This window comes from Lichenostomus cassidix, chromosome 1 (assembly GCF_008360975.1).
Source record: "Lichenostomus cassidix isolate B80296 chromosome 1, HeHo_3.0, whole genome shotgun sequence".
NCBI lineage: Eukaryota > Metazoa > Chordata > Aves > Passeriformes > Meliphagidae > Lichenostomus > Lichenostomus cassidix.
Genome location: NC_139479.1, coordinates 93203455 through 93220780, shown reverse-complemented (window position 1 = coordinate 93220780; position 17326 = coordinate 93203455). Strand labels below are relative to the sequence as shown.

Here is a 17326-nt window from a genome sequence, read left to right as displayed (position 1 = left end):
GCATGCACAGTTCCCTTTGAGGCTCTCAGAGAGGCTGCAGCCCTGTCTGGCTGCTAGCACAGCCTCCCCAGGCCCCAGTGTGGCTGTTGCACGCTGTACAGGAGCAAGATCAACATATTATACACCATCTCCTTATTCTCCAGCCTTCACTTCTCCTCCTTGCCTTTCCACTTCTGCCCTTGCATTTTCCGTTTGTGGTACCTCCTGTTCGATTTCTTCTCTAAGCTTCTTTCTTTTCTTACTCTGCCTGCTATCACCTCCCCAACCCCCTTCCCTCATGTTTTCTCTCCTCTCCACCTCTGATCCAATCACCCCAGCTGGCTCCTCTTCTCCTGGAAGCCACCAGGGATGTGAGACAGATGCCCTGGATCAACAGGGAGCCGCGGCTCAGTCTCAGCTCCCAGCAGGCTCCCAGCTCTCATGTCCCAGCTTCACATCAGGAAAGCTCAAGCCCTAACCAGTCTGGGAAATGATAAAGCCCAGGTGTGCCTTGCTGCCCCAGTGCAAGGTTTAAGCCTTCCCACAGGGGCAAGGAGCAGTACTCCAGCACAGGCATGGGCTCTCTGACAGGAGGAGGCAACATGCCTCTGCCGCCTGCCATCCCACCCACGACCACCTAGCCTAGGGGGACAATACCGCAAGCCCTTATCAGGGTTCGGCCCCTTGCTGTGAGGAGGAGGGATCGTTTTCCTTTCTTGGTCTCCCTGCTCTCCTCTAACCCTCTGCTCTCTCCTTCCCTCTCATCCATTTCCTTTGACACTGGTCCCAGGCCCACTGCCAAGTCTCAGATCCATTAGTGAGGTGCCTTGCTGACTGAAGCACAAATCAGGACGGATCCGGGTGCAATTAGCAGCTTCTAGCACCTCATCTGGAAGGCATTAGCTTGGCTTTTGGGGGAGGGGGTTATGGGTTGGGAGGAGAAGAGGGAATGGTTATAGATGCCAAACAGAATAAATAAGCTATTTCTACCACTCCTAGGAACAACCATCAAGCATCACACAAACATACATGCAATAACCATCTGTGGGAGACACAGTTACTGTATCAAGTCGGTGTGACCCATAGATGTTCCCTCCTGGAGGATGTGGTTATCATCTCCAAGATGATACCAAGATGGCATGAAGGTATGCACTTAGCCACAGCTTGTGGGTGATATCCCTCCTGGTTTTCCCTCACAACCAGAGCATGTGCTTATGGTGTCTCTAAGTGGACTTGGTCTACTTTGCCTTCCATCTGGCTCCCAGTGCACTAAAATCCCTGATAACATGATGAGGTGGTATCTGTCTTACTTGTGAAGAACCAAGATGGACTAGCAGGTATTAGTTATCATGGCCAATATGTGTTGTAGACACAATCCCTAGATAAAATAGTTCTCAATAAGCCAGGATTCTGCACAAAATATACTGGCCTTAATTTTCCTCACCCAGCCTTGTAGATACCTTTTAGGAAAACCTTGGCATTACTCTCAGCAGAGACCCAAGCCATCCCATGCTCTCTTGCCAGCTTGCTCCAGGCTACAGCCAGGGTGCGTGGATGCACAGAAGGCTGTGACTCTTGGGCAATCTCAGTCCCAAACAACAGTTCAGAGCAAACATACTCAAAGCACAGCCTTTGTGCTCCCCGAAAGGTCCTGCTCTTTCAAAGGAACAACAATGCTGTCACAGGACCTGTTTCTGAGGGATTACAATATTACTGACCATTAGAAAAGTGACTGTCAGAGTGAGAGAACCAAGGCCAGCCTGTTCATTACCTTTGTTTTTCCTTTCTGCTGGATCTCAGTTTTGGGGAGAAGGCAGGGTGGGAGTGGGGGACCTGGGGGCTGTCCTGAGCCCCTCTGTGGTGACAGAGCAGTCTGCTGGGAAGCAGGACCCTGAGGGAGACAGGGGTCTGCTGGCAGAAGGTGGCTGGCATGGCTCTGAAACAGTGCATGTTGAGCTGGAAGCATTCTGGGGAAAAACCAAACACCAATCTCAGTCATCTCCTGCAGGAGAACCCACCAGCCAGCAGAGCAAGGGGGCTGGCTTTTATTTATTCATCTGTATATGGTCCCCATGCCCACACACCAGGTCCCCCTTGCCACAGCACGCACAGGCCATTCCACTTCCTGGGGCTACCTGCTGATGGCCAGGGGCTGGGGAAGCCAAGGCTTCCTCTGAGCCAGTGATCTCATGTTATTTCTGTGCAGGCAGCAGCTGGAAGTAGCTGGAAACATCTCTAACAGCAATTTTTCCTACACTGGCTGTTGCCAGATGATGGTGTGTGAGGCCCTGCTGGTTAGTGAGCTCATGGAAAGTGAGCTGCACCTGGGCTCCAGGGCCAGCCATATTCTGAAGATTTCCAGCCCTGAAACTGTGGTGACATAGGTGTGGGAGTGTCTTGGAGAAATGTTGAGGGCTCATGGTACTTGTTGGTTCAAAGAATTTGGCACATGTTGTTGTACTCTCTATTCTCTGCTGGTTACCCCTGGTAGGTACAAGGTAAAGGTGGTGATGGTTTATCCTGTAAGAGAAAGGAGACTGGCAATGGATGATGCTGCGTTAGCTTAGAAGGACAGTGGCTGGAAGGACCCTGTGGCTGTTCTCTCTGGTTTTAGTACAAAGAGGCAAAATTGCAAGGCACAAGAGAAAGCCTGCACCTCCTCCTGCCCCACCTATGGCTCTTGCTAGCAAGCTGTGGCCCAAGCCAGGCGTGGTAGAAACTGTGACATTCACCCTTTCAGCACCCTTGTTCATAGACCAAACGTGACAAGGGGGCAGCCCTGTGGTACTCAGTGTTTCCCAAAGGGCAGACACACAATGCCTGGAGCATAGTGTAAACAGCATGTGGGAACCTCCTCTGGGTGACAAACACCAAGGAGAGGGCAGAGGGGCAGGAAGGAGGCAGCGGATGTGCAATGAAGGGTGTGAGTGCCAGGGTGGCGGGAAGTGCAGCCGTGCTGTGCCCTGCGGGTGCCACATGGGCAAGTGTCTGCCCTCCCTCTGGTTGTGAGGGGCTGTGCCTTGCCTACATCCTCGGAGGCAGAGGAGGACACCCGTGCACGCTCTGCCGGTGGCTGCCTGCACGTACTGTTGTTTTCCTGGCTGAGGCAGAGGGAGAAGGCCTGGTTTCAGTTAAGCCTCGGTCACACAAAGATGCCTTTCCTATTACTTTTTTGTTTTTCCTTCTAAGCAATGTTCCCGTTTAACTCTTCCAACTCTCCCCTGTTAGTGTAGCCTGCCCTGCCTGAGGGCTGGCCCAGGTCAGAGATAATTCAGGAACAAAGGGGAGTTGTCAGACGGTGGGGCTGGAAAACCATCAGCCCCGCTGAGAAGCTTTGGGAACCTCAGTATGTAGGAAGAATAATGCTGTTTAGAAGATCTAGGAGGCCAGGATGAAGATACTCCAGTGGTGTAGTGCTGAGCATGGTAGAAATACCTAAAGAGTCAGTCATGGCATTATCATGACTGAATTTGGCACAAAACTTCAAATCCACAGAGGAGGAGTGGGGGAGGAGGAAAAGAAAACATGCAAAGGCCTTTTCAAAACCCAAGACCACAAGAAAAAACTTCCTATAAACAAATCAAATGGAAATATTTTTTTAGTTCTATAAACATTTCCCCTTGAAGCGTTCAACCCAAATATTGCATCACTGTGCTAAGACATAAACAAATCTTGCAGTGAAAGAGATGCACACCAACAATAGACTGTCCTGTTTGCCTTGTCTGGGCTGCGAGAAGTGCAAAAAACAAACAAACAGGGCAAAGAGTGACAAGCAGAAGAGAGATGTCTGAGAAGTAGTTGTTTGAATATTCAAGGAAGAGAAGAAACACACACCACCACCCCCCATCCCCCTCCCCGCAAATCCCACTGAGCTTCCGTAAGGAAATTCATCTCCTTCAGGGTCCTTAGAAAATCACAGGTCACAGGACACCAGCCAGACTTGTCTTTCAGAAAGCAAGGTAGCTTCTGGTTTTCCCCAAATATATTATTTTTAAAAATATACTTTGACACAAATATCTCTTGGGTAGAGATGTATTTATTTTTGCTGTGATTGTAATGGCGTTATCAAGAACTCAACTGGCCAAGCTGTGCTGTGTTTTACACCAACGTTGCACCTCCTATATGGGGAGTGCAGCCACTTGCCTGTTGGAAGGTTGTTGTCTTCTGAGAAGTAGTTAGCAGGACTTCAGCAGGAGGCAGGGGTCTGTCACCAGACTTTTAGTTGGTAAAAATCTTTTGAGGCACTCTAGGAGAAAGAATTTGGAACCAGATTAGCAAATGTGAAGTACCCCACAAGAATCACACCCCTAAGGAACAGCAGCACGAGGCGGTGCCGGGGGACTCAGGACTGCCATTTGCTCTATCATCCTCACATGTTGTAGGTACCTCTAATCTGGCTCTACCTCCTCCATTTCTCACTTTTTTTGGAATGTAGTATGACCCTGTAGACATCATACCTCTGAAAGCACACGAAGAAACCTGTCTCCAGTCCTTCCTCTTGCTCCTGTGCCAGGAAGAGCACTGTCCCTGCAGGGAAAAGGAGAGTGGACAAGGACATACTGAGGCAGAGGCAGTGGCAGCAGCAGTGAGGGCCATGGTGTATCCATCATGGCACAACTGCACTCAGCAATTTTGGTGCTGCCTGGTGTCATGTGTTTCGAGTCATAGTACCGTGCTGGGACCAATATTTGGCTCATACCTCAAACAGACACTCTAAGAACTGCCAGGGATCTACTGGCTTTGTCTCTCTCATCATGAGACACAGGCGAGGAGCTGCACAAGTCACTTGGGTGGGAGGGAATTTCACTCTTGTTCCAGCTCACACAAGAGACACTGTAGAAAGGGCCACCAAAAGAAGCTGCTTAGCAGTTCAATCTCATGGGAAAGTTTCACTACCAAAAAGCTAGTATAAATTGAAACCACTTGGGCAGGTAATACTGGCTGAATACTGGCTCTGTGTTCAGCTGAGATGAAACAGAGACATGGCTATCCACGATTCTTCAGCTGGGATCACACTGCAACAAGCAGAAACAACTATGATTTCTCTGGTGGCTTAACATCCCCCTTCCAAGAGCCCTCCTGGCACCGAGCCGTACTGTGCATGGTCCTCACGCTCAGCAACCCTGGCCGAGCTGCCTGCAGCACTGTGAGGAACAGCAAACCTTCTGAGACCATTTGATCTCCCAAGACCCTTGACAAAACCTTCTCCATGCATGCTTTCTTTGGTCTTGAGAAAATGACTTCAGGTGCTGCTGTGGGAGCTGATTTATGAGGGGAGGCTGACAGAATAAAGGGCCTCACACACTTCTCATGTTACACTGCATCTAGCTGGTGTGAATTCAGAGACATTTACACCCAGCTAACTGAGGGAGAATTGGGCCCAGACCCAGTTTATCTGTCTGACAACAGAGAGGATTAAAGACCTGTAAATGCTAAGCAGGGGTGGTCCAAAAATATTAGAATCAGAAGTAATGGAATGAAGTATACAAGAGTAAAATTTAAGTTGTAAAGAAAAGATTACAGCTGACATCAATTCTCTAAGCCAAGTGTTCTGCCTTTCACAAGATCCTTCTAGGTATGGCTTACATCAGTCAGAAAAGGGGATTAAATGGGGTTTGGGTTCAGCATGGTCTGGCATGCAGCAGCCAGACTAGATTGGGAGTATTTTGAGCTCTGGTGTCTTGCAAGACTTCAGAAGGCAGTCTGCAAGTGGAGTACAGCATCCTTCTCCAAATTCCCACCCATACAGCCATGCCTCATGCAATATCTAACACATGCAGTCAAATGAAATGGCGACAAATAAAAGCAGCTGGTAGAAATGAAAAACGAAGAATTTCAAAGCTTTGCCTGATTTTTATTTGCCTATAACTGCTGGCTGCTGCGTCGTATCACGCCACAAAAGAATGTGTGGATTTCTTTTTTTCCTCTCTGAAAGGTTAGTTTGTTCTTTGGATTAAAAAAGGATCAGAAACACTAAGTTATACAATCTTTTAAAGTTCACCTAACCCTTGTTCTCAGAGACTGTAAATTCCTGAGTACCATGGCCTTGGCATCAGCTGTGATTCTTTTTTCTAAGAGAAGACCTAGTTCCTAAGCTTTCAAAGAAATGACTGGTAGGTGCTTTGCTACCCTGCTCTTTAAAATGCAGTAGAAGTGTATTTATGCACAGCCTAATGAAAAGACAAAGCAGGGTATATATGCCCAGAGGCACGGAGCTGTAAGAGCAGCTCTTTCTCTTTTTGCCTTTTACTGAGTTTCCAGATTGCAGCAGGGTGGTGGTATTCAGTGGACACCATATAAAAGTAGAGGAAAGTGTTAAGAGGGTACTGCAGATAGGCAATGCATAACCTGGCTGACCAAAAGGAGAGTGACTCAGAATGGATGAAACGTCAGTGTCTGAAAGGCATAACACCAGAGAGTTGAAAATACTGAGGAAGACGCTATTAAAAGGTCATATGAAGATTAAGAAACAAATAATGGGAAAGTGCAGGTTGGTAAAATAACGCTGTTTTGAGAGATGTGTCCTCTGAGTTAGACAAGATCAGTCTCCTTCAGGCTCCCCCAGCTGGGCTAGCCACTGTGACAGAGCAGGGGAAGGTAGCTTTCAGGAGTGTGACACCTCTGACATTGCTTGGGGGGGTCAGGAATGTCCTTTGGCCTGCTGGTCCCTCTGGGGAGAAGGAGGTTATCCCAGGGTGCATCCTCACAACCCAGGAGCTTGCACCAGCCCTCTGTTGGCTCCATGGGTCCTTGGATGGTCCCGGGGCCCCAGGAAGCACCAGCTCATGCCTGGGACCAGGGCCTTCCCCACAGGCTGAGCCCAGACTGGGACCTACCAGTGCCACGGGGTCTTCCCTGTGCTCCCTTTGGTGCCTGGCTGTCTCCAGGCCCTGGCTGCCAGGCTGGGATGTGGGTTAGCAGATTTTTTCCACGCTGTTTCTCTGGGATCCCTGACAGAGCCCATCAGAGCTGCCTTTTATCAGCACTGCACGCCTTAGTGAGCCTGTCATGACTCACACACAATGTGCTCTGTGCCGGATTAATCCGGCTGGCTTTCATGCTCAGGATGTGGGCGACGGATGGGAGGGGGGGCATTGGGGGGCACAGGGACAGATGCAGGGCTAGTGGGGGCCCGGGAGACTGGGGATCCCCAGCCTTTTCACCTCCTGAAGTTAAGGACAGGGTAAGCGCAAGCCTTAAGTATTGAAAAAGAAAGATGGAAAGGCAACAGGTGTGTGGGAAAGTGTTGTAAGGGAAGAGAGATTATAGGTAAATAATAGGTGAATAAATGGACTACAACACAGAGAGAATGTGATGTAAAAGGAGATCTGTGTGCCTTAAAATGTAAGCTCCCTTGTTGATAGACATGACAGGTAGCTATTTCTCACAGGTGTAATTACCCCAAGACCTCACTCCAGGTAAAGGGATCTTTTCAGTCTTCAGCATTAACCTGGAACACCTTTAAGATGCCTCCCCATCTTCACTGTTGTTGTCTGTAAACCCACAGCAACCTACTGCAGATTAAGGGAATCATAAAACGTGTGAAATCCTAAACCTAGGTAAGATTCCCATCAACTACTGTAGCACCAGGTTTCCATGAAGAGTTTCCACAGAAAAAGCAAATCTTGCATGAGAAGAAAAATCCTGCTTTTCCCAACAAACCGCTACAAACCTAAAAATGGATAGCAAGAGGAAAGGATCAGTCAAAGCCACCTAAGCCACACCACTAAAACATCACATACTCTGCTGTGATTCCCAGCTGAAGGGGTGCACAGACACACACACACACACATGCAAAACCAAACTCATTTTTGAAGAGCTGTTGATACTGCAGTTTTATGTACATACATATAATTTGAATACATATGCTAGCACATTATATGTATCTCTCTGCCAATTTGAGATTGGCAATGTTCATTTGCGATGATCCATTCTATCTAATGCACTTCACCCATGAAAGTCCTATTTTCAGCACCTACTGCCCAGGTTCCCATCTCCACTTGGAATGGTGAACTACTTTGTAGCATCCTGTCCTGTCTATCCAATGTACATGCATCCAAAAGTTTCCAAATAATTTCCCTCTCAAGGATGAGAAAAAGCTTGCCTGCTGCTGAAGTATCACTGTCTCTGGGTAAAATACAACACCTATTTAAGAGCATAGACCAACACTGTCAGTTCAAAAGATGGCATGCATGGTCTTGCTTTTACATGCTGTCCATCAGGGGAGCATTTCTTACCATTATTCTGAGATGGATTTTGGCAGTGAACGCAAAGGCAGGAGGGCATGTCCTACCTCTTTGTGCACACACCAGGTTCATAGTGCTCTTGTATCCAGTCTCAGGACTTCCCACATCCAGCACTGGCAGTGAGGAGTGTGATCATGAACACAGATGTGGTTATGGCAGCTTTCACTGCAGGAGAAGTTTTAAACCATAGGAGAGTAGTTGCTAAATTCTGAGGAAGGAAAGCAGGATTCTAGGTGGAGGAACAGCCTATTTATTTAGAGCCTTTGTCTGATCTCCTTACTCAAGCAAAAAGTTTTACCAATTGCCTTTGATAATTTCCCAGTGTCTTTAAAGACATTGCCCTTCACTCAAAATGTTCAGTGGTGTTGTAAAACATTTGCCAAACACAAGAGGATCTCGCTGACTGCTGATCCCTGAACATTTTAAGACAAGGAAATAAATGGACCTGAACCAAATCTTCTCATAGACTTGGGAGCCCACTGACTCTCCAAATATTTCCTATCAATGACCTGACTATGATCAGAATGGTAGTTCTTTGTAACATCCCCTGTGGGTATGTGGCACAGAATACAGCCACACAGAACAAAGCTGTACCCATATATAACACATTTTATACCGGTATATCTACCACTGCACAACAAGAGAATGATACCTTTGTGGGGCTGTGTTTCTTTTATATTGTTTTTACCATGTCTAAAACAGGAACTGTACTAATAAAACTACCTTGTTGTCAACCCCTCTCTCACAAAGGGAAAAGCTAGCACTGGCTCACCACAATTTTATTTCAAAATACATATGTTATCCCTTGTGTATGCTTGTGCTCGTGCATGAGGGGCAATGTATATATTCTGAAATAAAAGAAATGCCAGTGAACATATGATATTTCTGTCTGACATCAGGATGAGCTTGTCTCAACCAAGTCTATGTCCTTGACTTGGACCCTAGCAGTAAAACTAAACTGACATTGAGTTGGTTTAGTTTATGCCAGCAGAGATTTCCTAATATAGACAGGCCCTATCTCTTGTCCTTCCAACCCCCCCCCCCTTTAATTTGGCTGAGTTCTGATGACTGAATCACTTCCCCCTTTGTTTCTCTGATTTCTTTCCTAATCTTCTGCTCCTGAAAGATGCTTAGTTCCTGAATCCCTATACAAATACACTTTCCTTTCTAAGCTCCTCACCAGCCAAACAAGGTTTTATTTGTTTATTTAATTTGACATGCCGAGAGAGAAATGATCCCATTTCCTATGGATTATCGAAGTAACAAATAGCTTTACAAGAGGGTAAACAAAGTAAAACTCACGCTGAAACTCCTTTGAACTGGGGGCTTCTCATTCACATCCCTTCGTAATGTGAGTCTTTTCCCTCTTCTCTACACCGTACACAAGATGACTTTCTGGCCACTTTGGACCATGGCCACTCCTGGAACTGAGCTAGTCATCACTTCCTCTTCCATGCTTTCACAAACTTACTTTGAATTTCCAACAACATGGCCAGACAGCTTTGAACTCACTCTATGAAGGAGCACTTTATCCATCTTGTCTTTGCCTCAATAGCCCAATTTTCCATTTTTACAAAAATGTGGAGCTAGAAGAACCTGGTGGTGAGCCTGGGAGCCCCCAGAGAGGCAGGGATGTCACCACACCGATTTTTGTTGGGAGTTTTGCATAACTCAGGCAGCAGACATGGTGCTCTGCAACACACCTCCTGCAGAGTACATTTCAGGAGAAAAACAGACAAAATTACAAAACTCAGGCCTGAATCTGGGCTAAAATTTGTAAGGACTCTGAGCCAGGGGTGCTGATGAGCTCCCCCCAGGACGACAGACCCAGCAGTGTGCAGCTCACATTTTTTCGAGGCACTTTGGTGGCTGGGGCCTGGCTGCCTCCCCCCAACCCCCAACATCCCTTTCTGTTTATTACTCCTGCCGTAATTGGGAGGCATGTGTGGATGAATTAAACATAGCAGGACAGATGAGAAAACTCTCCCTCTTAGCTGGCTGAATGAGCAAATTTAACTGAGCCTGTTACCCACTGAGTATCGTGCCGACATGCCAGGGTCCGGTTTCCTTTGAGCTCGCCCTTTCATGCAGAGTCCCTCTGTGCCCCCTGCCTTGCTCCTCACAATATCAAACAGCTGGAGTTTCAGCGGCCCCAAGGAGAAGCCTTTGCATCCGACAGCAGCAGCAGTGGGAATTTTGTCTGGGATCAGAGAGGGACAGGGCCAATATGGGCAAATTGGTAGCTGAGGATCGGGGGGCTCTGGCATCTCCAGAAAGAGATGGAATTCCCCCAACCCCCAGCCATAGGCTGTGCTTGGTCAATGCCCAGAGTAAAAGTTTCCTTATGCCTGAGAAACTGGGGTTAATGAGGGAGTTTCAGCTTTCACACTACTCTGAGCTTCAGACAGGCTGTTGGCATCCAGAGGTCAGTTCTGGTGTGGAGTCTGAAACAAATCTGTGCCAGCCTAGAGCAGGCAGCCCCAGTACAGCAACAAGAGTGCTTCCTGAAAGCAGGACTGGCACTGGCTTGTCCAGGGATGCCAAGGAGATATGGCTGTACAAACCAGCACCCTGCTTGTCCCAAGGCATTTCTTTCAGGAGGCAGGTGGGAAAAACAGCATTTGAAGGGCACTGTTGCATTCATCTATTCCCGCAGCCCCGGGGATAAACAGGGAATGTAATTCTGCAGGGCTGCAATCTTTTTTTCATAGTGTTTAACAAGCCCTGGGGCACTTCTTTGCACAAGGCAGCTCTAATTCTGCTCCCTTGCCTTTTTCTTCCCACCTCTGTAAGCCTAAAACTAGTCAGGGCTAATTCAATTCCTGCTTTAATTTGGAGAGTTTATGACTGCTCTAAATTAGGAAACCAGTGTTTTTCAGACAAGGCAGGTGCTAGAGGTCTTAGCACTTGTAAAAATTAGGCCACTTAGTGAGGTGTCTACATATGGATTTAGCACCTGAGGAGTGTGTTACTGAGCAATAGAAGGAAAAACTTCAATCTTGGAAACAATTCTTTAAGACATTATTAGACAGCAAAGTTAACATTTCAGAGGAAGTTTGTGTTCAACCTGGTAAGTCTTTGTGTTCAACCTGATAAGCTCACCCATTGAAATTAAAGTTGAAGAAGCCATCAACACACATTCTGTTGGAACTCAAAAAATCCTACATAAAAGTCAGCTTTAATCCCTTCAAGACCCATGTAATAAACCAAGGAAGTAAGAAACCCAAATCCAAATAGAAAAAACACCAAATCCTTTGCATCATCCTTATGTGTGAGAAATGAGTAAGCCAGGAGATCAGACCTCTCCTGCAGTGCCACTAAGCAGGGAATAACTCTGAAACCCAATGATGGCATGATGAAAGACTTCAACTCTTTAACCTTCTTTGAAGATTGAAGGACTCCAGGTTTAGAAACTACACATCATGTTTGTGATCTATGCTCTTCTGTACATGGCAAAAATGTGAGAAACCTATCCTGACCTTTCAGTAACAGATTTGTTTCAAGACAGTCTTTACTGAAGGGCCTTGAAAGACAGATTATTTCCCTTCACCTCTGGGTAAATAAAAGTTTTGGGGCATGAATTCACTCTTTGGTGTGGGGAGGTGCAGTGAGCAGGAACTGGGTGGGTTTAATCTCATGGAGTAGTGTCACTCTTTTTCCTGAAAATTTGTGTCCGAGACACTTTCCGTGAGAAGAGCACCTGCCAGGAAAGGATGGCTGGAAGACAAGACCTTTTCATCCTTTCGGTATTTATTACAACCGATGACGGCCGAGGATGGGGCGGGATGGCTCCCAGGAGGGGCCCCTGGGCGGCTGGTGTCACTTCAGCGTTCGCTGCCAGCGCAGGGCCCTCCCGGCCGGGGCGCCCCGACCCGCAGCCCTCACCCCGCACCCCGGGCTGCCTCCCCCGCCCACAGCCAACTTTTCCTCCCAACTTTCCCGCTTCCGCCCGCCCTGGGAGCGGGGGGCGGCGGGCAGCGGCCCGGGGGGCTCAGCGGCTCCGGTTCGCGGTGCTGGGGGGACGGGGATGCTCCGGGCGGGGAGCGGGGCTCGGCCGCTGCCGGGCTTTGGGGAAGGGGTTTTACTTGGAGTTCTCTCCCTCCTCTGGCTCCTCCTCTTCTTCCCTCCTCCTCAGGGGGAGGGGAAGGAGGGAGGCTCTTGGGGCAGGAGTAGCCGGAGCAGGGAATTGTTTGGGAGTTCAGTCATCCAAAAGCCGTCTCCCGTATGGAGGGTCTGGCTTCCCGCATCCCGGCGCCTCTTCCCTCCTCCTCCTCCTTCTCCTCCTCCTCCTCCTCCTCCCGCCGCGCCTGAGCTCAGCGCGGCCCCCATCCCCAGCGCCAACCCGCAGGAAAAGCACAACCACCACCCCAAAACCAAGGGCCCCCCACTTTCCCCTTACCCCCAAAACAGGCTTTCCCCCCACCTTTTTTCTCTCTTTTTCCCCCCTTTTTTTTTTTGCTTTCTGTGTGTGTGCGTATGTGTGTGTGTGTGTAGTGAATTCCCCGCAGATCCGGCCTGGAAGTTCCCAGCTCCTGGAGTTAAGCCTCTTTGTTGCTTCCCTTCGTTTGGGGCATCTTTGTGTTTCCCCCCGCCTGCTCCGCTGGAGACCGCGGTGAGTGCAGGGAGGGAAGGGAAGGGGGCCAGGCCTGGTGGCCCTGGCGAGGGGCTGGGAGGTCGCACGGTGCTGGCGGGCGATGGGGCGCAGCGCTTTCGCCCCATCCATCTTCAGGCGGCGGCAGAGTTTGGGAAGTTGGTGCGGGGATGTGAGGAAGGGGGTCTGCTTAGGGATGTAGGAGACATGACAAGGGAGTAGTGGAGAGCCGCTGGTCCCCGCCGGGACGGGGGGATGTTCAGGCAGGTGAGGTGTGGGGGGCTCGGATGTTTCCCTGCGGCTCTTCCTCCTCGGCGGCTCGGCCAGAACTAATGGAGGGCCCAGGGTACACACACGGCTTGCGGGGAACTTCCCCAGCAGCCTGGTGCACGACCTTGCCCCGTCCTTCCTCACTGCCGGCTGGGCGAGGAGGGACGGTGAGCAGCGGAGAGAGGGAGAAACTGTGCAAAGTAAGCCGCCGATTCATCCTCCATTGCTGCAACTCTTGTCAAAAGCTGCTGGGAGTTTACAGGCAGGAGCTGTCTCTGGCAGATGCGAAGGCATTTCGGTTTGTGCTCTCTGAAGGGGCTGCTGCTGCAAAGAAAAGCCGGGGTGGGCAGCCTGTTAGTAGAATTATTGTCCTCTTCTGTGACCGTGAAGTTTCTAAGCCTGGTGCAAGGATTAGGAGCGGTTTGGGTCAGGAGAAGTAGTTTTCTGTCCGGCAGTGGGATGGTGTAGGATCTGTGCACGCGTGCCTCCCTGCTTGGACTGCAACTTTGGCAGGTCGTCTGGATGGTGACTGTAAATAGAAAATGGGCTGGGGAGAAAGTGGGATGCTGAATTTGTAGCCATGTCCAAAAGAGACTTTTTAAGGTGCTCTGAAAATACTAATACTTACTTTGAAAAATAATAATAGACTTTAACCAATACCCCTGTCTGGCAAAAGGTATTTAATACAAATCCAGCTCCAGGCATTTCACCAGCTAGTTCTGGTACCCCAAGTGTTATTTCACTGGTATTATATGAAAGACAGTTCACATCTATTAAAGTTGGGGTTTTTTGTCCTTGTTTATTTTAAAGAAACGCTCTTGACCTCTCTGCAGCATTATGTGAGTGGGATAACAGAAATCCATACACATACTCAGCACCTGCATGTAATTCTCAGTGTGTCTTAAATGTTTTTCTTGGTGCTCAATTCTCTTAATTTCCACATTGCTACCATAGTGTCTTTTTGACATGTTCATTTGCAATCTGCCATTAAAGTTTCTTTTCCCATGGGCTAAAAAACTACCATGGAAAATATTAGAAGAATGTGGGCGTTTTGTAAGCAGAATTTTATCTTAGTTTTCTTTTGAAACTAACTGACTCAATGTGCCTATGATTAAGAGGAGGGTTCCTCCATATTTATGCCTATGTACTTATATGGCAGACACTTTGATTTAGTGGGTTGAATATTGACGTTCATGGCTCGGGGAAGGATTTCAGCAGAAACTCAACATGGGTTTGCAGTGAAGATTTGTGCTGTTTATTTAAGTAACTAAAGAAATGAAGGTGAAGTAACTTCCCATGCTACTAGGAGTCATGTGGGGATCTTCTGAAGTAAATAGGACAATTAGGAAGAGCTGTGAGCTCCCTGCTGGGTGCATGATATTCTCTTACAATAAATAAATGGAGTTTTGTTCCATGTCCTTAATCCTCCCCTTCAGATACAATTACAGGAACTCATCTTGCATATACCAAGCAGAAGAGGTCCCAATAGGTGTTTGCTGTGAGGGCTGAAGTCAGATACAGTGCAGTCCTCCCTGCTTCCTGCTGTGCAATGTGAGGCAGGTTCATCTGTTCATCAGAGGTCCTGTGCAGATGGGAAAGGCAAGTTCAGTTTTCTCCCACTCATATACTCACACCTGCAGGACCTTTATTTGAGAGATAGCCCAATACAAGTAGCTGAATCTACACATTTCTTCTCTGCTTGGCACAATGAAGAAGTATTAGAGCTGCACGATTCTTCTGCATGTGTGTGCTCCAAACTGGCATGGAAATCATAGGGGTTGTGTGTATCCTGGAGGTCTGGAGAAAGCAGCATTTCTGTACCTTGTACTGACATGATACAGGAGCACAGAGCAAGAGGTTCTTTGAGTCTGCAAAGGGAAACCCAGTGGCTGGTGTTTGCAGAGGTCTTTCCAGCCCTCAGGGTGTAAGGCTCCTGGCTTGGAGTATCACTCCACTGAAGGACAGGTGAATCATTGCTCAGTCCACTTCACTCCTTGAAATTCTTTTATGTCCTCAAAACTAACAGCAGACAGATCCCTCCAAATCTCCAGTACCAAACTGGCAGCTCTGCAAAACCTTCAGGATGCTGGTACAGCTCCTCCTGTCTGACTAGGGCCAGGAATTGCCTCTTTGGGAGCCAGCTGGAGCCTCCTGCCGAGCAAGAAGCATCACAGGAGGGGCTATGAAGCAAGCAGCCTGCTTTGTCCCCATACTCCCCAGTGCTGCAGAGGAGAAATTTCCTTTCCTGTGTTGAGAAAAGTTACTAATCTAGGGCAGACCTGATTTTTTGGTAGTTTCTAGCCATTGTTTGTAAAACACTTGACTGAAAGACCACCAGATCTACATGCCAGTGTTTTCTGGCCTCTTCCTGAGCCACATGCCCTTAGGATCACAGAAACCTTGCAATCTGATAGCAAGCACAGGAAGAAAAATAACTATTGCTGTGTCTACCTGGGCTGTGGGAGAGAACATGGGTGACAGGACAGGAAATGCACTTCAGTTGGAAGCATGTGTTCAGATGTGGAGGTGTTTGGGCTGGGTTTTCAGCCCATGCACATGCCCTTGAGCATGTGAGCTTGAATTTTCTCCACAACCCTGTGCCTTACTGTTCCCATGCAGAAAATGGAAACACTGTGCTGATGGGTTCAGCACTGGGTGAGGTGGGGCAGATGTTGCTGTCTGGGTTGATTCTTGCCAGCTGACCTGTACTCACCCTTGTGGCTCTCAGAGCAGAACTCAGGTGCACTGGGGAGGAGGACCCTCTCTGTTGTGCTGACTCTTCAGGACTGCCATAGGGCTGGAGAGGCACTTCTGTGCCTCTAGAGTTACTCTGTTCCCAGGCAAAGACAGCCTGCCTTGTGTGCCTCATGAAGCAGAGGAGCGATGACAGGGAAGAGCACGTTGGGGACCATGCTGGTTGTTTTAGCCCGGGTTGTCCTGCAGGTGGGTTTTCAGAGATTCGGGCTCAGCTGGGCTCAGTTTAATCACTCAGCCTACAAGATGTTACAACAGCACTAGGCCAAGGTAACTCCTTAAGGAGTTACAGGTTAACAAAAGTTCCTTTGGCAGTAAATAATGGTGGGTTGTTCATTTTAATATCTGATGCTGAGTGCCTCAGAGACATGAGGCACAATTCCCTTGGACTTCTTTAATGTGCAAAGGTGACTTTGATATATTACTGCTGGCATGATACAGACCAAGGCTTGCAAATCTCTTGGTTTGAACCGTCACCTCCCGGGCTAAAAATTTGCAGTGTGAATTCTGCAGTTAGGATGGGATATCCCACAAGGAAAAGGTTTTCTTGCAAAATCTTTGGAGACTTCCTGTTTCTGGTTAGACTGAAAACATCCTGAGGGAAAAAACCTGCTGCTGTGTATTTTGGTGCTCCTGTGGTCAGTCTCAGTTTAAGAGGTTGTTATGTATTCCAGTTCCTAGGCCACAAGAACAATTTAAGGCAAATAATGACTAAATGAATTGCAGGTCCTTAGGTAGAATGGAGGTGAATATCATCTTTCAGGTTTCTAAATGTGCTTTGGGTAATTGTTCAACAAAAGGTATCACAAGCATCTTTTTCTGTTTCCTGGTACTTGGTTTAGTTCCTCTTGGCTCTGAATCATACAACATCATATCTGCTGCTTCATTGGCTTAATGTAGTGCTTGAAGCTGATTTTCTGGAGGGAATGCTTGCAGAATGGGAAGCTTTCAAAATTTGCTTTGTATGCATATTTGCGCATAAGTCTTCTAAAATCTCTCCACAGGAGCGTGTGCTCCGGCAACACAGCTGTCTGAGTGTCCATGGGAAGCTAAGACAAAAGGAGTATGGATGCAGTGGAAGCAAGTTGGCTGAAAAGCTCAGAAAGATATTTATTGCAGGGAAAAGAAACCACTTGGTGCTTACACAGTCCCAGAGCTGCTGCGGGTGGTGCAGAGCTTTCTGCTTAAACAGGGAGCAACAGATTCCTGCCCTGAGGATGTTACATGCTCCTTTTATTAAAATGGCCTCTCTTCCCTGCAAAAGGACAAATGGGACGGGAGGCACAGCTCTGCCTGATGGGGTTGGTAGCAGAGCACCTGGACTGTGTGCCTGTGAGGGCCTCTGAGGGCTGCCATTGTGTGTTGTAGGAGCTCTTGAGTAAGAGGCAGTGCCAATTTATTTTGGCTCTAGTGGCATCGATGGAGAGAAATGTGCGTCAGGGAGCGTGTGGGACGTGCTTGAGCTTCTTTGCCCTCTTTGTGGGCA

At 48.2% G+C, this 17326-nt stretch overlaps 1 protein-coding gene across 2 annotated transcripts in view; it reads left to right on the top strand.

The window, feature by feature from the left end:
- Positions 1 to 12379: 12379 nt before the first annotated feature.
- The window catches only part of BOC (BOC cell adhesion associated, oncogene regulated), a 53608-nt gene continuing 48661 nt past the window's right edge, over positions 12380 to 17326 (top strand). For both annotated transcript variants that reach the window (XM_085071267.1, XM_085071259.1), the window contains exon 1: positions 12380 to 12837. The gene's annotated coding sequence lies outside the window, so the exon portion shown is untranslated. The remainder of the gene's footprint in view (positions 12838 to 17326) is intronic.